The sequence below is a fragment of the Bombina bombina genome, chromosome 7 (assembly GCF_027579735.1).
Source record: "Bombina bombina isolate aBomBom1 chromosome 7, aBomBom1.pri, whole genome shotgun sequence".
In the NCBI taxonomy this organism is placed as follows: Eukaryota; Metazoa; Chordata; class Amphibia; order Anura; family Bombinatoridae; genus Bombina; species Bombina bombina.
The window spans coordinates 303,181,274-303,204,539 of NC_069505.1; the positions used below are offsets into that span (position 1 = coordinate 303,181,274).

The window sequence follows — 23,266 nt, forward strand, 5'->3', positions numbered from 1 at the left end:
CAGTCTCCTGTTGTGAAAAGCAAATAAAAAAGCATGTGATAAGAGGCTGTCTGTAGTGGCTTAGGAACAGGCAGAAATTTAGAGGTTTAAATTTTATAAAGTATATTAATCTAACAATGTTGGTTGTGCAAAGCTGGGGAATGGGTAGTGAAGGTGTTATCTATCTTTTTAAACAATAACAATTTTAGTGTAGAATGTCCCTTTAATAGCAAACAATTAAAATAGTTTTCAATTCATCAGCATTTAAAGGGACATGAAAATCAAGATTTAACTTTTATGGTTCAGAAAGAGCATGGCATTTTAAGAAACTTTTCAGTTTATCTCTGTTATTAAATGTACTTTTAGCATCCTTTGCTGAACAGCATACCTAGGTAGGCTCGAGTAGCAATGCATTACTAGGAGCTAACTGATGAGTAGTGGGTTTATACTTATGCCTCTTGTCCTTGATTCACAAGATGTTTTCAGCTAGGTAATAATAGTGCATTGCTGTTCTGTAGCTGACTATGACCTAGATTTGGAGTTTGGCGGTAGCCATGAAAACCAGCGTTAGAGGCTCCTAACGCTGGTTTTAGGCTACCGCCGGTATTTAGAGTCACTCAAAATAGGGTCTAACGCTCACTTTTCAGCCGCGACTTTTCCATACCGCAGATCCCCTTACGTCAATTGCGTATCCTATCTTTTCAATGGGATCTTCCTAACTCCGGTATTTAGAGTCGTTTCTGAAGTGAGCGTTAGACATCTAACGACAAAACTCCAGCCGCAGGAAAAAAGTCAGTAGTTAAGAGCTTTCTGGGCTAACGCCGGTTCATAAAGCTCTTAACTACTGTACTCTAAAGTACACTAACACCCATAAACTACCTATGTACCCCTAAACCGAGGTCCCCCCACATTGCCGCCACTCGATTAAATTTTTTTAACCCCTAATCTGCCGATCGCCACCTACATTATCCTTATGTACCCCTAATCTGCTGCCCCTAACACCGCCGACCCCTATATTATATTTATTAACCCCTAATCTGCCCCCCACAACGTCGCCTCCACCTGCCTACACTTATTAACCCCTAATCTGCCGAGCGGACCTGAGCGCTACTATAATAAAGTTATTAACCCCTAATCCGCCTCACTAACCCTATAATAAATAGTATTAACCCCTAATCTGCCCTCCCTAACATCGCCGACACCTAACTTCAATTATTAACCCCTAATCTGCCGACCGGAGCTCACCGCTATTCTAATAAATGTATTAACCCCTAAAGCTAAGTCTAACCCTAACACTAACACCCCCCTAAGTTAAATATAATTTAAATCTAATGAAATAAATGAACTCTTATTAAATAAATTATTCCTATTTAAAGCTAAATACTTACCTGTAAAATAAATCCTAATATAGCTACAATATAAATTATATTTATATTATAGCTATTTTAGGATTTATATTTATTTTACAGGTAACTTTGTATTTATTTTAACCAGGTACAATAGCTATTAAATAGTTAAGAACTATTTAATAGCTAAAATAGTTAAAATAATTACAAATTTACCTGTAAAAGAAATCCTAAACTAAGTTACAATTAAAACTAACACTATACTATCAATAAATTAATTAAATAAACTACCTACAATTACCTTCAATTAACCTAACACTACACTATCAATAAATTAATTAAATACAATTCCTACAAATAAATACAATTAAATAAACTTGCTAAAGTACAAAAAATAAAAAAGAACTAAGTTACAAAAAATAAAAAAATATCTACAAACATAAGAAAAATATTACAACAATTTTAAACTAAGTACACCTACTCTAAGCCCCCTAATAAAACAACAAAGCCCCCCAAAATAAAAAATGCCCTACCCTATTCTAAATTACTAAAGTTAAAAGCTCTTTTACCTTACCAGCCCTGAACAGGGCCCTTTGCGGGGCATGCCCCAAGAAGTTCAGCTCTTTTGCCTGTAAAAAAAAAACATACAATACCCCCCCCCAACATTACAACCCACCACCCACATACCCCTAATCTAACCCAAACCCCCCTTAAATAAACCTAACACTAAGCCCCTGAAGATCATCCTACCTTGTCTTCACCATACCAGGTTCACCGATCGGTCCAGAAGAGCTCCTCCGATGTCCTGATCCAAGCCCAAGCGGGGGGCTGAAGAGGTCCATGATCCGGCTGAAGTCTTCATCCAAGTGGGGCAGAAGAGTTCTTCCATCCGATTGAAGTCTTCATCCAAGCGGCATCCATCCGGAGCGAAGCGTCAGCATCCTGAAGACCTCCACCGCGGAACATCCATCCTGGCCGACGACTGAACGACGAATGACGGTTCCTTTAAATGACGTCATCCAAGATGGCGTCTCTCGAATTCCGATTGGCTGATAGGATTCTATCAGCCAATCGGAATTAAGGTAGGAATATTCTGATTGGCTGATGGAATCAGCCAATCAGAATCAAGTTCAATCCGATTGGCTGATCCAATCAGCCAATCAGATTGAGCTTGCATTCTATTGGCTGATCGGAACAGCCAATAGATTCCGAATCCTATCAGCCAATCGGAATTCGAGGGACGCCATCTTGGATGACGTCATTTAAAGGAACCGTCATTCGTCGCTCAGTCGTCGGCCAGGATGGATGTTCTGCGGTGGAGGTCTTCAGGATGCTGCCGCTTAGCTCCGGATGGATGCCGCTTGGATGAAGACTTCAATCGGATGGAAGAACTCTTCTGCCCCGCTTGGATGAAGACTTCAGCCGGATCATGGACCTCTTCAGCCCCCCGCTTGGGCTTGGATCAGGACATCGGAGGAGCTCTTCTGGACCGATCGGTGAACCTGGTATGGTGAAGACAAGGTAGGATGATCTTCAGGGGCTTAGTGTTAGGTTTATTTAAGGGGGGTTTGGGTTAGATTAGGGATATGTGGGTGGTGGGTTGTAATGTTGGGGGGCTTGGGTATTGTATGTTTTTTTTTACAGGCAAAAGAGCTGAACTTCTTGGGGCATGCCCCGCAAATGGCCCTGTTCAGGGCTGGTAAGGTAAAAGAGCTTTGAACTGTAGTAATTTAGAATAGGGTAGGGCATTTTTTTATTTTGGGGGGCTTTGTTATTTTATTAGGGGGCTTAGAGTAGGTGTAATTAGTTTAAAATTGTTGTAATATTTTTCTTATGTTTGTAAATATTTTTTTATTTTTTGTAACTTAGTTCTTTTTTATTTTTTGTACTTTAGCTAGTTTATTTAATTGTATTTATTTGTAGCAATTGTATTTAATTAATTTATTGATAGTGTAGTGTTAGGTTAATTGTAGGTAATTGTAGGTAGTTTATTTAATTAATTTATTGATAGTCTAGTGTTAGGTTTATTTGTAACTTAGGTTAGGATTTCTTTTACAGGTAAATTTGTAATTATTTTAACTATTTTAGCTATTAAATAGTTCTTAACTATTTAATAGCTATTGTACCTGGTTAAAATAAATATAAATCCTAAAATAGCTATAATATAATTATAATTTATATTGTAGCTATATTAGGATTTATTTTACAGGTAAGTTTTTAGCTTTAAATATGAATAATTTATTTAATAAGAGTTAATTAATTTCGTTAGATTTCAATTATATTTAACTTAGGGGGGTGTTAGTATTAGGGTTAGACTTAGCTTTAGGGGTTAATACATTTATTAGAATAGCGGCGAGATTCGGTCGGCAGATTAGGGGTTAATGTTTGAAGTTAGGTGTCGGCGATGTTAGGGAGGGCAGATTAGGGGTTAATACTATTTATGATAGGGTTAGTGAGGCGGATTAGGGGTTAATAACTTTATTATAAAAGCGGTGCGGTCCGCTCGGCAGATTAGGGGTTAATAAGTGTAGGCAGGTGGAGGCGACGTTGTGGGGGGCAGATTAGGGGTTAATAAATATAATATAGGGGTCGGCGATGTTAGGGGCAGCAGATTAGGGGTACATAAGGATAATGTAAGTAGCGGCGGTTTACGGAGCGGCAGATTAGGGGTTAAAAATAATATGCAGGGGTCAGCGATACCGGGGGTGGCAGATTAGAGGTTAATAAGTGTAAGGTTAGGGGTGTTTAGACTCGGGGTACATGTTAGAGTGTTAAGTGCAGACGTCGGAAGGGTTACCGCATAGCAAACAATGGGGCTGCGTTAGGAGCTGAACGCGGCTTTTTTGCAGGTGTTAGGTTTTTTTTCAGCTCAAACAGCCCCATTGTTTCCTATGGGAGAATCGTGCACGAGCACGTTTTTGAGGCTGGCCGCGTCCGTAAGCAACTCTGGTATCGAGAGTTGAAGCTGCGTTAAAAATGCTCTACGCTCCTTTTTTGGAGCCTAACGCAGCCTTTATGTGGACTCTCGATACCAGAGTTATTTTTATGGTGCGGCCAGTAAAACGCGGGCGTTAGTTTTTTCGGGTCGTTACCGACAAAACTCCAAATCTAGCCGTATGTGTTTAACCACTTTACAAGGGTTGATCACAATAGTTCATAAAAACGTATCTATTGATTTTTAACAGAACATTACCATTAAAACCTATGGATAAATCATTTGATATATTTTTCTAGAGAATTATTTACCCCAAATATGTCTAACGCGGTGTCGGGTTAGCGCACATGAACTTAGTTATCTTAAGGCACGTTAGTGAAATAGTAAATATTAAAAATTATTAATAATTAATAAAAAATTATTATAGATACAGAATAAAAAATCTGAATAATCCATTGAAAATATATATATATATATATTACTGTATCTATAATTTTTAATAATTATGAATATTTTTTAATACTTTATATTTAATATTTCAATAAATCGCCTTAAAGGGATATGAAAACCACATTTTTTTCATTCATGATTCATATAGAGAACCAATTTTAAGCAACTTTCTAATTTACTCCTATTATCAATTTTTCTTTGTTCTCTTCATTGCTGACCAGTGTCTAAATGTAGCCACCAATCAGCACGTGCTACCCAGGGTCTGAACCAAAAATGGTCCGGCTCCTAAGCTTTACATTCCTGATTTTTCAAATATATCAAGAAAACGAAGATTTATTTTTAATAGGAGTAAATTATAGCGTGTGCTAAAAGATTACTTCTAGCAAAGTTTACGCTTGAGCGGGAGTCCTAAATAGCGTGCCACTTATAATCTAGCCTTGTGTGTTACAACTTGGTCACCTTAAATCAGTGGCCAGATATAAATGAACTCTTCAAAGTCCTAAGCAGTCACTGTGTTGAATGCATCCGGAACATGCAAACTGCAGCATACTTAACCTTTTCATTGCTAAGCCATTTCAAACCAATTGTTAAGGCTGATGTTTATTCTTTTCTTATTATTACATTTAAACATTAGTTTCACAGAGTGTTTTGTAAAGTCTCCTCAGATATCATGTTTTCCTTTTTTTCAGCCAATCTTTAAAAAGACAGTAAAACTTAAAAAATAATGTGCAGAATTATATAACATTATCATAGTGGCAGTTTTCTAAATCAAAAGCATTCAGAGATTTTAGCTAGCAAAGTTGGACTTCTGAGCGGGTCTTGGTTTTCAAAAGCACTGCCGACAGTGCGCCCCTGATCGCGCCATTGAACTGAATGTAGCTTGCTCCCGCTCTGGTCTGGTAGCGGGAGCGAGTTACCATCAGTTCAATGGGTTTCGAAAATAAAGACCCGCTCAGAAGAGTCTGGATCGGAGACCAGGAAAGACCAACTTTGATAGCAAAAATCTCTGAATGCTTTTGATATAGAAAGCTGCAGCTAAGATAATGTTACATAATTCTATAACATTATTGCTAAAGTTTACTGTCCCTTTAATTCGCTCTTTACTCCCTAGGGCAGGTAATCACTATTAATGACGACTGTCCCCTACAAATTGGAGGGCTGTTTATTCAAAAAAGGAAATTTACCTATATAAAGTGAAGGGTTTCAATTCCCTGTATGTAAACCAGATATGGGAGCTATGAAATAACCCATCACCTGTATAAAAACAAATCTCCCTGGTGTCTAGTGTTGTAAGGAGACAAGGGATTTCTCATCTGAAAATCCCGACTCTCACTAAGAGCAATGAGGAAGTGTCTCTTCCTGTGGGCACTTCCTGATTGCATGTGATATCATGACTAGGTCACCATAAAGACAGCATTGCAAGGACACTAAAAATGTGACAGGACATCTTGTGCTATCAGAGAACAAGGATTTCAGTCAGAGCACAATAGTGTGTTGTCTTTCCTACTTAAAGGACCGCTCAATGCAGTAGAATTACATAATTAACAGATGCATAATAAAAATACAATGCAATAACATCTATTCTGAATTTCAAATAAGCAGTAGATTGGGTAACAAAGGCATTATCTATCTGTTTAAACAATAAATATTCTGGAGTAAACTGTCCCTTTAACATATATATAGATATGCCTTTAATTGTTCATATATCGTACACCTGTATAAAATTACATTCACGGCCATTTGAATGGACACTAAAATTGTTATTGTTTAAAAGGATAGATAAAGCCTTTCCTACCCATTTCCCAGCTTTACACAAACAACATTGTTATCTTAATATACTTTATAACATTTAAACCTCTAAATGTCTGCCTGTTTCTTTCTAAGCTACTACAGACAGCCTCTTATCACATGCTTTTTTATTCGCTTTTCACAACAGGATACTGCTAATTCATGTGGGCCATATAGATAACATTGTGCTCTCTACCGTGGAGTTGTGCATGCCACTGCACTAATTAGCTAAAATGCAAGTCATGTGATCAGGGGGCTGCCAGAATATGTTTAGATACAAGGTAATCACAGAGGTAATTAGTGTATTAATATAACCATGTTGTTTATGCAAAGCTGGGGAGTGGGTAATAAAGGGATTATCTATCTTTTCAAACAATAAACCTTTTGGAGTTGACTGTCCCTTTAAGCTTTTTGTGCAGAATAAAAATATCAACTCATGTTTGCACATAAAAAAACACCCACTCCTTTCTCTAATTGCAAAGCAGACCATGCACATTCCATATGTATCAGTAAATAGTGACCTGTAACTAATTTCATATTTCAGATGTCAAGTCCAAAGCCCAGGTGTCTCCCCTTCGGCTATAGTGGGACAGGTTTATTAACGTTTGAACCAAGAAATGACTAACAAGCATGTGTTGTTCCTGAGATATAAGATAGTTATGACCAGGATATGAGTGCTATACAATTGCAAATGATGTGTATTATGTTTAAGTCAATATGGTGGATGTTGACCAGTGCTAATGAAATACAAAGTTGTAACACTAAGGGCGAATAATAAGATGACAAAGTGTAGCGCCCAGAAGAGGCTATTTTCAGAATTGAATATAGATCCTTTCTGGAATAAAACAATTATATTTGTTATCAAGGGAAAAATATATATATTTTTTTTTTAATGTGTTACATTGTTGTTTTTCCAAAATGCATGATAGAAATGATTCAAAGCTAGAATTGATCCATTTAAAGGGATAGTCTAGTCAAAATTAAACTTTCATGATTCAGATAGAGCATGCAATTTTAAGCAACTTTATAATTTACTCCTATTGTCAATTTTACTTCGTTCTCTTGGTATTTTTAATTTGAAAAAGCAAGAATGTAAGCATAGGAGTCGGCCCATTTTTGGTTCAGCACCTGAGAAGCGCTTGCTGATTGGTGTCTAAATGTAGCCACCAAACGGCAAGCGCTACCCAGGTGCTGAACCAAAAATAGAGCATTAAAACTGCATGCGCTATCTGAATCATGAAAATTAAATTTTGACTAGACTATCTCTTTAATGTCTCTAAACATCTCCCAACAACCCCACTACCCTATGGGTTATGTACATGTCTAAAGGGACGCTGGACCCAATTTTTTTCTTTCGTGATTCAGATAGAGCATGCAATTTAAAACGGCTTTCTAATTTACTCCTATTATCATTATATTTGAAAAAGAAGGCATCTAAGCTAAGGAGCCAGCCAATTTTTGGTTCAGTACACTGGGCAGCACGTGTTTATTGGTGGGTGAATGTATCCACCAATCAGCTAGAACAACCCAGGTTGTTCACCAAAAATGGCCCGGCATCTTAACGTACATTCTTGCTTTTCAAATAAAGATACCAAGAGAATGAAGAAAATTTGATAATAGGAGTAAATTAGAAAGTTGCTTAAAATTGCCTGCTCTATCTGAATAATGAAATAAACAATTTGGGTTCAGTGTCCCTTTAAGATCTAAAACCCAGTTTCTTTTATGGTAGTGCTAACATTTCATTTCCTATTTTCTTTCCAAAATCCCAACTAGGTCTCAAGTGTTTGTGACACATAAAGTTGATAAATGAACATAACAAATACACATAGCATTACAGAAGATTGAGTAGGGCTTATGCAAACTCTTTACCTACTGTGTTTACAGAAGCAAGGTCAGGGGGAGCATGTGTTCCCCCAGGCTCTAGATGATAAACCTCCAGCTGTTGTGGAGGTAAAATAATTTGTGTATATATCTTTAAAAAAAATAATCTATCTATATATCAAATACTCATTGAGTTTTAGATTTATTAGTTGCCAAATGTACATTTAAAGTGATTGTAAAGTATAATGAATAAGTGCCACATAAAAAATAATCTTAAAAACAGGGGCACTTTCATTCACTAAACTTTACGACGACGCTTATTTTTTAAAATACTTATCTTTGCGTTATGCTAAACATATCACCGTTCCTCCGCCCGCAACTCCTGCATTCTTTAGTAGATCAATGACAAATCTGGCTTCCTCCAATCGTTGTGTGCCCCCTTTGGCGTCCAGCTCATGAGGCACGGAACAAAGGAATCCAGATTGTCATCGATATGCTAAATACCGAAGGAGTTGCAGGCGGAGGATCAGGGGTATGTTTACCATAAAGCAAAGGTAAGTATTTTTAAAAATACGCATCTTTGTAAAGTTTAATGAATGAAAGTGCCCCTGATTTGAAGATTATTTTTTGATAGCGGCGCTTATTAATTAAACTTTACAATCACTTTAAGTAATTTTTGTTCTATATTTCACCTGAAAATCCATGCCTCTGCCTTGATTTAACAACTTTTTTGTTTTCATCCTATTGGTGTGTCAATGTACAGCAGTAACAACATGGGAACCGTTCTTACTGGCCAATCGGCAAACTATCGCTAGCATTTAGTTGTGCACAAAAATCTATGTCCTGTTGGTTTTCATATCAATTTAAAGGGACACTCAATAAAAATTAAACTTTTATTATTCAGATTAAGCATGCCATTTTAAACAACTTTCCAATTTACTTCAATTAACAAAATGTGCACAGTCTTTTTATATTTAAACTTTTTGAGTCACCAGCTCCTACTGAGCATGTGCAAGAATAAGTGTGTATGCATTTGTGAATGGCTGATGGCTGTCACATGGTACGTGTATGCATTTGTGATTGGCTGATTACTGTCACATGGTACAGGGGGAGTGGAAAAAGACATAACTTTTAAAACTGTCAGAAAAAAAATCTATTAATAATTTGAAGTTCAGACTAATTGCTATTGCATTGTCTTGTTATCTTGTATTTGTTGATTAAGGCACTGTGGCTGAGCTCTGTAGCAACCCAAGGGTTGCAGGTTCAATCCCCGGCGAGGTCCACTCAGCCTTTCATCCTTCCGAGGTTGATAAAATGGGCAGCGCCTTGAGACCCTTACGGGTGATTAGCCGCGCTTTACCCAATACATTCAATACATACATACATACTGTGTTGACTGGTCCTTTAAAACCTTCTTATATTTACATGCAAAGAATATTTTAACACATTAAACTGTTTCTCTTTTATATGCATGACAAATGTGCAGTACATGATTTTATTTATCCTAGGTCTTATAAAAGATATGAGATCATCTTAAATCTTAACTTGTCATGAGAACTTTAAAAATGTAATTTATCACCTATTTAAATGTTTTAGTTCCTTTTGGAAATGAAAAAGTTGTCTATTTGAGAATTCACATATAATACGCAGAACCCCCACTGAGATGCACAGTTATTCACCCTTTGCAACTCAACAGCAAATTGTTACTCATAACCACATCAATTTGAATTGCAGAGATATAATCAGTTCCTGTCAGTCCATAACTATGCATATTACATTATGTTCTTTTGACAATCTCTCAAGCTTTTTTTTGGTGGTTTCAGAAATGAGCATGTGGACTTAGACTCCAGCGTGCAAGGGGTTAACCCGCATCAATTGTAGTCTTTTTGCCTTCCCTACCAATCATGCTTGTAAGGTGAATGCTTTTCATTTGCTGAACTGATTGAATTATAGTGCGTCCTTACCCGTAAGTGAGCAATGCATTATACAATGAAAGACGCTCACGGATGCACGTCAAGCAGGCATGAACAGCTTTTCGCTATTTACCTTTATTTCCTTTTGACAATCAAAATTCTGAAACAAGAAAGCACACACACAGAGTTTCAGCGACAGAGCGTAATTTGAGTTTGTGAAGTGAGCGCAGTGTCACTGTGCATTTGGCTGGGAGAATGGTTTGTGTTCTGTATCATGTTTTGTATCATGATTTCATAAGCATCCCAAAAGCTGTTTTCTAAATAATCACCTCTGCAAAATTTAGTGACATTTAAAGGGACATGAAACCCAAAAATGTTCTTTCATGATTTAGGTAGAACTTACCATTTTAAACAACTTTCTAGTTTACTTATATGATCAAATTTGCTTCATTCTCTTGGTATCATTTGTTTAAGGAGCATCAATGCACTACTGGTTTCTAATTGAACACATGGGCGAGCCAATGACAATCGGTATATATATATGCAGCCACCAATCAGCAGCTAGAACCTAGGTTATTTTCTGCTCCTGAGCTTTCCTAGATAAACCTTTCAGCAAAGGATAACAATTGAAGGAAGCAAACTAAATAATAGAAGTAAATTGGAAAGTTGCTTAAAATTGTAATATCTAATTATGACTTTACTGTCCCTTTAAATTGATCTTGTACTTTTTTTTTTCTTGCACCTAAACGACAGCATTTAAAATAAGGTTTTTGTTTTAAATCAACATTGCCCAATAAAGTTGAATGAATTGTCACTATCAGCTACTTGGGTATCAGCTGAATACAAACTTCAATTTAAAGGGACAGTGTACTTGATTTTTTTTTTTTTTTTAAAAAGATAGATCAAGCCTTTACTTCCCATTCCCCAGCTTTGCACAGCCAACATTGTTATATTAAGATACTTTGACATTTAAACTTCTACATTTTTTACTTTTTCTAAGCCCTTGCAAGACCGCCTCTTATCTCAGTGCATTTTATCATCTTTTCACAGCCAGGCAATGCTAGTTCAAGTGTGCCATATAGATACAATTATGCTCCCGTGGATTTATGGTCAGCAGGGGTTTTATTTAATTAAGCGTTCACAAATAATGATCTAGTATCTTAAAGGGATAAAGGAGAGCAAATATCCTTTAGCATGTTAGTGTTCTATTGCTTTCGTCTAGCAATGTTTTTAAAGGGACAGTCTACACCTTAGTCATTTTAAAGTCTCTTTAAAATGGCTGCATCTATGCACTCTGCTGAATAGCATTGACAGTCTGTTGAATCCAATTAGTGAGTCTTTTGTAACTAGTGAAGCCTTTAATGCAGCCCAGATTGTGATGTAATCAGTGGGTGGAGCTTGGAAGCCATTTCAAAGTGACCAAAAACAACAATAATTTTAAAATAAAGTTTACTGCTACTGCTGCATGCTATAGAAAGGGCTCCAGGAGGATATTTGCAGCTTAACCAAAAGTATGACTTCAAGATGACTAAATTGTAGACTGTCCCTTTAACTTCAACAATGGATTAATTATCAGCTCTGACTAGTATTGCACTACTGATCTAGAGGTGAACTTGATCACTGACTCAATCAGGGGTGTGATATGTGAATTTCCCACCAGTCATCACCCGTGTTCGGCCAGTGTGGTACATTGCTAATCATGGGTTGTCTTTAACTATGTGTTTAACCATTTTCTGTGGGGCTAAAGGGTCATTATAGTGCAAAAAATACATTCAAATGGGTTAAACATATGAAGTCATGCTCAGGAGCCGCAGAGAACTGCTGGACATGAGAAAGAAATAGCTGGTGATCTTAATCATTGGCTTTGTTAGAACATGTAATTTTTACTCTACGATATCCCTTTTTAAACTTACAAGGTTCAATCATAATCTTTAAAAATGTTCAATTCATCATTATAGTCTGAGAATTTTTGTAGATAAATAATTTCATACGTTGTGGTAAAGGATTATTATCAATCTCTTAGTTCTGTTTAACCAACAGTGCAATATTAAAAAGCAAAAAGCTCTAGCAGATTAAGAGTATTTTATCATTGCTCATTTAAAGGGACATTAAATACTAAATACCAATTGAGGTTATGCCCCGCCTTCCTCTAGTCATGGGTGCCGCCATTTTGTATTCTGGCTTTCACATCATTACAGTGTTGACGTGTTTACACATGTGCAGTAAGTCTATTTCAGATACCAATAGTGTAACATAGGTTCTATAATGGTGGCACCAATATTTAGAGGGCGGTCCATAAGTGTTTAATGTCCCTTTAAGAGTAAGCACTGTAGGCATATGGAACAATATGATCTATGATCATTTGGACTTTCTTACAGCTTATAACCTTGTCTATGACAAGTAAAATATCCATAACTACGTTGAGTACCATCCATCTACCTCTCCCGAAAGTTTCAATAAATAAAATAATCAAAATCTCCCAGTTTGCACTGATAATCACATTAGCAGCTGCTCTGGGGTACGGTGCAGAGCTATCTGCTAAAGAGATAAATAATCTGATTTTTCATGACACTCCTACTTCTCTCTTTAATTTGTCTTATACAAGGAAAATTATAATTAAATCATTCAGGGTAAACCCTTGAGTGCAAAGGATGGGAAGAAAACACACAGACAGTTTGGAAGCAATTGCCAATACAGACCGAACTTCCCTGTTGTGCCGCGTGCAGATATTTATCAATATTCAGAGCTGCTCAAATTAGAATATTAGAGGCTGATGCAGCTCAAATCAAACCGTGTTGAGATCTCTTTACCGTGCAATCATGAGCAGTCAGCATCAGAATTCTGCACAGATTCTGTTTTACATGCTTTAATATATTTTCCCTTTATTCCCGGATATCTAGTCTTTCCAATTTTAGCGAGACACCACAGCACCATGAGACTACAAGGGAAATGTATCAAGTGGCAGGCGAAGAACATGTCTGCGCGCATTCGCCATTTGCAGTGCAGCTTCACTTGATGAAATTGAGTGCACAAGAGCTCTCTTGTGCAATTTCGCCCCCTGCTGTCACACAGCTAATAGTTCAAGAGCAGGGCCTGTCAATCACTCTGAACTAGTGAGTTGATGAAGCTGATTTATCTTTTACCACCTCTGAGGTTGCAGAGAGGATAAGGAGGATAGGAATTCTGCACCTCCTCGTCTCAGAAGCTGTAAATGTAGCTTGATAATGCTCCTATAAGCCATTAAACGTACCGTATATAACTTACTATGGCCTTCTCTTTTCTTTAATCAATCACTCCAGTTAGATAACAGCACTACTGCCACACTGGAGTGATCGATCAAAGATCAGCGAAGGCCGTAGTAAGTTATATTACTGTCCATTTTAAGGGACACTATATTCAGACAAGCAGCTGATAAGAGTTAATTGTATTCAAAGCTGGTGCAGGAACATCCTTTTAAATGGGCTCATCTCTCTCTTCCTACCCCCAATAGGAAGTTGATTTCTGCTGCTACCTCTTGTATACCTACCTTTTCTATAGCTAATACTGGAAGAGTGAAGAGTTTCAACAGGAAAAGGCTATGATAAAATAAAAATAAAGGAGCTATTTTAAAAACAATTTAATACACTCCAGCAGGTAAAAGGGATAACTGGAAACACGTTAAGCAGAAGAAAAGTTTACACTGTTTCTTTAACATGCCGTTCTCTTGTATTGTTTCAGTGTCTCGCACCCGCATTAAATCATATCACTTGTAAGTTTGGCCTTTTTTAGAGTGATACATTGGGAATGTGGCCTTCAACTGAACATCAGTTTGACATGTCTGCCTTGGAGAGACAACATAATGGTCACATACAATCTTTTAAGTCCCATAGCTAACAAATTGTCAGACGGCAACATTCCGCTTTTATCTTTGTTTGTTTGTTTTTTTAGTAAATTAGTTTTCTTGTCTTTTTACTTTTCATTTTATGTTTTTATTATCATTGGTGAAAAAAATGGAACCTTGGGGAACAAATTTGATCTTTATCCGCAATCCATGTACAACAGTTACGCCGCCTTTGTCATTATCTCCTTGTTGCATCTACTAAGTCAGTCAGGCCTGTACGCCCGGTGTAATAAAAACACAGGAAGATGAGGCAAAAGCACGATAGCGAACCCTCAAAACTGTAATTTATCACCGTCGCAAAAGCTTTACATACAAAATTTTAAAAAGTTTTTAAAAGTATCTCAAGCTGTCACTTTGTTAGCACAATGTGCAGTTTTGCAGATCATTAATGGACCACTTAAAATCCATTGTGGGTACGTTTATCGTATCCCCATTGGTTGCACCCATACATGGCTTACCCTAAATGAGCTTTGTGCACTGCTCTAATCAGTCACTGTGTAGTATGTAGCCAGGTTTATAGTATAATTTGCTGCATGGGTAGGTTAAAGGAATATATATATACTAGTCTTAAAGCCCGTGTTCACGGGCCAATTTTTTAAGTACCGCGGTTCCAACCCTTGCTCCCTCTCTCTCCCCACTATCTCTTTTGCGCTCTCTCTCCCGCCTCTCTTTTGCGCTCTCTCTCCCCCCTCTCTTTTGAGCTCTCTCTCCCCCCTCTCTTTTGAGCTCTCTCTCCCCCTCTCTTTTGAGCTCTCTCTCCCCCCTCTCTTTTGAGCTCTCTCTCCCCCCTATTTTGCGCTCTCTCTCATCCTCTTTTGCGCTCTCTCTCCCCTCTTGTGCTCTCTCTTTCCCCCTCTTTTGCTCTCTCCCCTCTTTTGCTCTCTCCCCCCTCTTTTGCTCTCTCTTCCCCCCTCTTCTGCTCTCTCACCCCTCTTTTGCACTCTTTCTCTCTCACCCTCTTTTGCTCTCTCCCCCTCTTTTGGTCTCTCTTTCTCCCATCTTTTGCTCTCTCTCCCCACTCTTTTGCGCTCTCTCTCTCCCCCCTCTCTTTTGCGCTCTCTCTCTCCCCCCTCTCTTTTGCTCTCGCTCCCCCTCTCTTTTGCGCTCTCTCCCCCTCTCTTTTGCGCTCTCTCCCCCCTCTCTTTTGCGCTCTCTCCCCCCTCTCTTTTGCGCTCTCTCCCCCCTCTCTTTTGCGCTCTCTCCCCCCTCTCTTTTGCGTTCTCTCCCCCCCTCTCTTTTGCTCTCTCTCCCCCTCTCTTTTGCGCTCTAACCCCCCTCCTCTTTTGTGCCCTCTCCCCCCTCTCTTTTGCGCTCTCTGCCCCTCTCTTTTGTGCTCTCTGCCCCTCTCTTTTGCGCTCTCTCCCCCCTCTTTTGTGCTCTCTCCCCCTCTCTTTTGTGCTCTCTCTCTTCCTCCCTCTTTTGCGCTCTCTATCCCCCTTCTCTTTTGCACTCTCTCTCTTCCCCCTCTATTTTGAGCTCTCTCCCCCCTCTCTTTTGAGCTCACTCTCGCCCTCTCTTTTGCCCTCTCTCTCTCCCCCCCCCTTTCTTTTGAGCTCTCTCTCTACCCCTCTATTGAGCTCTCTCTCTCCCCCTCTTTTGAGCTCTCTCTCTCCCCCTTCTCTTTTGAGCTCTCTCTCTCCCCCTCTTTTGAGCTCTCTCTCTCCCCCCTCTTTTGAGCTCTCTCTCTCCCCCTCTTTTGAGCTCTCTCTCTCCCCCTCTTTTGAGCTCTCTCTCTCCCTCTCTCTCTCCCTCTCTTTTGCTCTCTCTCCTCCCTCTTTTGCTCTCTCCCTCCTCTTTTGCTCTCTCTCCTCTCTTTTGCTCTCTATCTCCCCCTCTCTTTTGCTCTCTCTCTCTCCCCCTCTCTTTTGCTCTCTCCCCCCTCTCTTTTGCTCTCTCTCTCCCCCCTCTTTTACTCTCTCTCTCTCCCCCTCTCCTTTGCTCTCTCTCTCCCCTCTTTTGCTCTCTCTCCCCCTCTCTTTTGCTCTCTCTCCCCCTCTCTTTTGCTCTCTCTCTTTACCCCCATCTTTTGCTCGCTTTCTATCTCCCACCTCTTTTGGTCTCTCCCATTGGCCATGCCCTTCACGCGCGCTCCCGCAAGGCCACACCCTCGTAACGCTTGTCGGTCATGCCCCTCATCATGCCCCATCATGACACGCCCGACCACACCCCCACCACGACACGCCCGACCACGTCCCCATCACGGCACGCCCAGCCACGTCCCCATCACAGCACGCCCAGCCACGCCCCCACCAGGCAGCTTCCGCAGTGCGCACTCCTCTGCTGTTCAAGACCAGGTATGTTTGTCCTCTGCAGTCTCTACTGCGCATGACTGCATCTGACAAACATACCTGGCCTTTTATTATATAGGATATATATATATATATATATATATATATATATATATATATATATATATATATATATATATATATATATATATATATATATATATATATATATGTTTTTATTTTCATAAATTAGTTTGAGGGATTTAAAGGACCAGTAAATACAGTAGATTTGCTTAAAGAACAAATACACAATAAAAAAAATTCAATAGCACTTAGTCTGAACTTCAAATGAGTAGTAGATTATTTTCTGACAAATGTTAGTCTATTTTAACTCCTCCCTGTATCATGTGACAGCCATCAGCCAATCGCAAATGCTTATAATATATTCTTTGAGTTCTTGCACATGCTCAGTAGGAGCTGGTGACTCAAAAAGTGTAAATATAAAAAGATTGTTCACATTATGTTAATGGAAGTAAATTTGAAAGTTGATTAAAATTTCCTGCTCTATCTGAATCATGAAAGTTTAATTTTGACTTGAGTATCCCTTTAATTTTAAATTTAATATCCCATTATTTTTTCCAATAGGAAATCTCTGTCCACATATTGTCACATGCAACCTGTTAGCTGTTAGTTTGTGGAGTTTTATAAATTTGATTACTTAGCATGACATCTGCTATACAAACGATGCAGATTAAATTGCGGCACACCTTACAAAGATAAAATACCCATTTAACCTTTGTACTTTGAAGAGCCTATGGAAAACACCAATAAAATCTGCTTTCTGTTGATTTTGCAGTGTTTACATAATCATATAGACGGAGGGTTATGCTAATAATTTAATGTTTAAAAGGAAGGGCGAAAAATCCTCCTTGCTTTGTTCACTAAATCTCTTATCAATTGCAAAACTCTGGGAGTGTAGTGGAATCTTAAAGGGACAGTTTACTCTGAATTTTTCTCCCTTTAAAATTTGTTCTCAGTGATCCATTTTTACCTTATAAGGGTGTATTAAATTGTTTTAAAAAAAAAACCTTTGCCTTTATATCAGCATTTCAAATTTCAAATAGCTGATCTTGCCTGTGATATCCCTACCTATACGAAAAGTTTCTATACTTAGAGACACGAAACCCACAATTTTTTCATGATTCAGATAAAGCATGTGATTTTAAACAACTTTCCAGTTTAGTTCGATTATCACATTTGTTTTGTATTTGTAGTATCCTTTGTTGAAAAGGATACCTAGTTAGGCCTAGGAGCTGCTAATTGTTGGCTGCACATATATGTCTCACGTAGTAGTGCATTGCTGCTTCTTCAACAAAGGATGCCAAAATAATGAAGCAAATTAGATAATACAAGTAATTTGGAAAGTTGTTTAAAATTGTATCCTAAATCTAATTAATGAAAGAAAAATTGTGGTTTTCATGTTCCTTTAACCCCTTAATGACCGACGACGTGCAGGGTACGTCCTCCAAAAAAATACAGTTAACGACTGAGGACGTACCCTGCACGTCATCGGTCTGGGAAAGTGGTGGAAGCGATCCTGATCGCTTCTAGACGCGTTCCTGTAATTGCAGTGATGCCTCGATATTGAGGCATCCTGCAATAACAGTTTTTAGCAGTCCGATGCAGAGAGAGCCACTCTGTGGCCCTCTCTGCATCGGCCATCGATGGCTATGTTCGTTGGTGGGTGGGAGCTGATCCAGGGAGGCGGGTGGGCAGCCATCGGTGGAGAAGGGGGGCTGGATCGCATGTGGGTGCGTGCGCGGGCGGGTGGGAACCCTACACTATGGAACAAGTGTAAGGAGGGACAAGGTGGGACTCTGTTGGAGAGAGAGTGGAAATAAAATATATTAAGCGATCTGGGAGAGGGTGGGGGGTTGGGTGTTGAGGGGGGCAGCTACACTACAGAAAATCATTGGGGGGGTTTTAAATTAAAAATAAAAAAAAAACATATTTGATTTCAAACTGGGTACTGCCAGACAGTAACCAATATGGCGCACAATAAGGCAGAGGGGGGGGGGGATCAGGGAGATGGGGGGGCTAAGGGGGGATCCTACACAACAGAAATTATTTTTTTTTTTTAAAAACAAAAAAAAAACCAACTTATTTTAGTACTGGCAGACTTTCTGCCAGTACTTAAGATGGCGGGGACAATTGTGGGGGGGGGGGAGGGAAGAGAGCTGTTTGGGAGGGATCAGGGGTTGGGATGTGTCAGGTGGGAGACTGATCTCTACACTAAAGCTAAAATTAACCCTGCAAGCTCCCTACAAGCTACCTAATTAACCCCTTCACTGCTAGACATAATACACGTGTGATGCGCAGCAGCATTTAGCGGCATTCTAATTACCAAAAAGCAACGCCAAAACCATATATGTCTGCTATTTCTGAACAAAGGGGATCCCAGAGAAGCATTTACAACCATTTGTGTCATAATTGCACAAGCTGTTTGTAAAAAATGTCAGTGAGAAACTTAGTTTGTAAAAAAAAGTTTGTGAAATAGTAAACAATTTTTTTTATTTGATAGCATTTGGTGGTGAAATGGTGGCATGAAATATACCAAAATGGGCCTAGATCAGTACTTTGGGTTATCTACTACACTACACTAAAGCTAAATTTAACTTTACAAGCTCCCTAATTAACCCCTTCACTGCTAGGCATAATACATGTGTGGTGCGCAGCAGCATTTAGCGGCCTTCTAATTACCAAAAAGCAACGCTAAAGCCATATATGTCTTCTATTTCTGAACAATGGGGATCCCAGAGAAGCATGTTCAACCATTTGTGACATAATTGCACAAGCTGTTTGTAAATAATTTCAGTGAGAAACCTATAATTGTGAAAAATTTAAAATTTTTTTGTTAATTTGATCGCATTTGGCGGTGAAATGGTAGCATGAAATATACCAAAATAGGCCTAGATCAATACTTGGGGTTGTCCACTACAGTACACTAAAGCTAAGATTAACCTTACAAGCTCCCCACATGCTCCCTAATTAACCCCTTCACTGCTGGGCATAATACACATGTGGTGCGCAGTGGCATTTAGCGGCCTTCTAATTACCAAAAAGCAACGCCAAAGCCATATATGTCTGCTATTTCTGAACAAAGGCGATCCCAGAGAAGCATTTACAACCATTTATGCCATAATTGCACAAGTTGTTTGTAAATAATTTCCGTGAGAAACCTAAAGTTTGTGAAAAAGTGAACAATTTTTTTTTGGTTTGATCGTATTTGGCGGTGAAATGGTGGCATGAAATATACCAAAATGGGCCTAGATCAATACTTTGGGATGTCTTGTAAAAAAATATATACATGTCAAGGAATATTCAGGGATTCCTGAAAGATATCAGTGTTCCAATGTAACTATCGCTAATTTTGAAAGAAAGTGGTTTGGAAATAGCAAAAAGCTACTTGTATTTATTGCCCTATAACTTGCAAAAAAAGCAAAGAACATGTAAACATTGGGTATTTCTAAACCCAGGACAAAATTTAGAAACTATTTAGCATGGGTGTTTTTTGGTGGTTGTAAATGTGTAACAGATTTTGGGGTCAAAGTTAGAAAAAAGTGTGTTTTTTTCCATTTTTTCCTCATATTTTATCATTTTTTTAATAGTAAATTATAAGACATGATGAAAAAAATGGTATCTTTAGAAAGTCCATTTAATGGCAAGAAAAACGGTATATAATATGTGTGGGTACAGTAAATGAGTAAGAGGAAAATTACAGCAAAACTCAAACACCGCACGAAAGTAAAAATAGTCTTGGTCCCAAACGGACAGAAAATGGAAAAGTGCTGTGGTCATTAAGGGGTTAAAGGGACAGTCTAATTGAAAATGTTACTGGGAGCCCGATGTAATGTGAGGTGCTGCTTGCACTTACGAAGATTATGAATTGTCTTGAAGAAGGCCTCTAGATGGGCCAAAACATCGACATTATTTGATGTGAAACTGATGCTGTGAATAAGGATAGCATTTTCTATAAGTCCTGTGAGTGCCTTCCATCTACAGAGCTACTTTATACTTTACTTTGAGGAGGATTGCACCCAGGCTTTGACTACACACGTGTGGAAGGAGTGCTAGGCTACTGGCTACATACTATATATATATATATATATATATATATAATACACACACAAAAGGAGTTCTGTTTAATATCCCTTTAATTAGCGGAAATAAGTACATTTATGCTCTGCAGGAATTGTGACAGACATATTGCTTTAATATTAGGTTACACTTTCTATAAGTAACAAAACGATAATAAATTAGCTACCTATAAACTATTAAGCCACCCTCTGTCATTCCTAAATTGGCTATGCTTCGTTAACGCTGCCAAAATCTGCTTGCAGTGTGGGTTGGGTATAATTATACCACTTTGCCAATAACTGTGATTGCAGTTTTCCTTTGGGATTCATGTTTTTTTTTTAGGATCTGAGAACAAATTCATGTGAATGTGAATCCTCTAAACTAGAATTTCCTTTTGTGTGTCTGCTCAAAGCTAATGTTGTGAAGTGTTCTTAAAATGTAAAATTTCCACATCACAGGTGGCATTAATATAGGCTTGTCCCCTAGGCTCATGTCGCTAGTAGTTATACAGCTTGTTTAATGTCTCAATCCATATGCCAATCTGTCCCATTCATAGGAACACTACTCTCTGTATTATTGCCTCTGGGTGCTTTGGCCAATGCACTGAAAAAAAAGATGTTAACTCTCAGAACTCTGCAATCCAACCATTTGCTACTCCTGAGTTCACGTACTGAATTGTAATTGACAAATGCAGTTTGATTAGGTTTATTTTTTTATGCTACACTTGAGAATCAAGCAGATGCACTAGTTTTTTTTTTGTAATATATCTATTTTGTTTTCTTCTTTAGTGATTGGTATGATTAAATAAACACAAACAATTAAATCCCTTTTCTAGTGCTACCAAACAAAAATATTAACCCCTTAAGGACCAGCGACGTACCCTGTATGTCACTGGCCTTTTTTTGGGACTTGATTGTTTTATAGTGCGGTCTTGCCACCAGCGTTGAGACTGCTCTATTCCACAAAGCCTGCTGGAGGGAGGGTATTAATAGAGTCTTCTTGCTAGACTTTTGTTATTATGTCCTGAAAAAACCCTTAACGACCAGTGACATACAGGGTACATTGTGGTCATTAAGGGGTTAAATGACAAAAAGTTTACATTAAAGGGACAGTCAACTCAAAAAATGTTATTGTTCAAAAAGATAGAAAATCCTTTTACTACTCATTCCCCAGTTTTGCACAAAAAACATGGTTATATTAATATACTTTTACCTCTGTGATTACCTTGTATCTAATCATCTTCTAACAGCCACCTGATCACATGACTTTTTTATTTATTTATTATGTATTGACTTGCATTTAAGCCAATTATTGCTGACGGGCGTGAGCACAATGTTATCTATATGGCTCACATGAACTAGAACTCCCCTGTTGTGAAATGCATATGATAAGAGGCTGTCTTTTGTGGCTTACAAAAAATGTAGAGGTTTAAATGTTGTTATAAAGAATATTAATATAACAATGTTGGCTGTGCAAATCTAGGGAATGGGTAGTAAAGGCGGTATCCATCTTTTTAAACAGTAACATTTTTTGTTTTGACTGTCCCTTTAAAAAAGAAGAATTAAATTTGCCATACAACTGTCTCTAAACTAGAGTGTTTTAAATATATCTTTAAAAAAAAAAAGGTAAAACTTTAATTTTATAGGATTTTCCCAATTATGATTTGTGATTAAAACAAAACTAGAACCACCTGCAAAATTAAAATAATGAAAAGTAGGATACACTCCATAAACCACAAAAAATAAATCACATAAGCAACTGCTGGAGATGCAATATGGTAAAAAAAAATTAAAACTACGCGTTTCGATCTGTAAATGATCCTCACTCTTATTAACACACTGCAGTTTCCTGACGAGATAGTCTGTCATGTTGGGATTAGGTGGAGGTTTTTCATAGGGAGATTTGTGTAAATTAATTGAAAGAAATGCAAACAAAAATCAGCACATTTGGAACACCCCTCCGTTTACTGTAAAATGGCTGGTTACATTACCATCAGGTGGGTTTGTCACATGGTGCCCAATAATTTAAAGCTCTCTTCTCAGGCAAGATCATCTAAGAAATCTCATCAGTACGGTGAGGATTTTATCTGTTTATGTTTCTATGTAGTAATCCCAAAGATTTTGTGTGTTTTCTCTCCCTTCCGGCAACCTTTGGGTCACCAAGAACCTGGTGAGAAAGGAGTAAAAAAATAGAATAAAATACAATGCGTTTCAATCTCAAATTATCAAAGCCAAAGTGAAGTAGCCATTTGCTACGTTTAAGTTCCTAAGCTTAAAGGGATTCTAAACCCATGATTCTGCTAGAGCATGCAATGTTCAACAACTTTCTAATTTATTCCTATGATCAATTTTTCTTCGTTCTCTTGCTATCTTTATTTTAAAAGTAGGAATGTAAGCTAAGGAGCCGGCCCATTTTTGATTCAGCACCCTGGCTAGCGCTTGTTGATTGGTAGCTACATTAAGCCACCAATAAGCAAGTGCAACCCAGGTCTGAACCAAAAATGGGCCGGCTCTTAAGCATACATTACTGCTTTTCAAATAAAGATAGCAAGAGAAGGAAGACAAATTAATAATAGGAGTAAATTAGAAAGTTGCTTACAATTGCATGCTCTTTCTGAATCATAAAAGTTTAATTTTGACTTTAGTGTCCCTTTAATTGTAAATACAGTTTCATTGTTTTTGTCTTTTTTTTTCATGCTACACTTGGGTAACCAAGCAAGAGAACTAGTTTTGCGTCTAATATCTCTCTCAGGAAATGTCTCATTACATATACATTTCTTACTGTTTACT

At 38.1% G+C, this 23,266-nt stretch overlaps 1 protein-coding gene across 13 annotated transcripts in view; it reads left to right on the forward strand.

The window, feature by feature from the left end:
* The window catches only part of FOXP1 (forkhead box P1), a 946,651-nt gene that overhangs the window by 834,343 nt on the left and 89,042 nt on the right, over positions 1-23,266 (forward strand). The gene's annotated exons all lie outside the window — the stretch shown is intronic.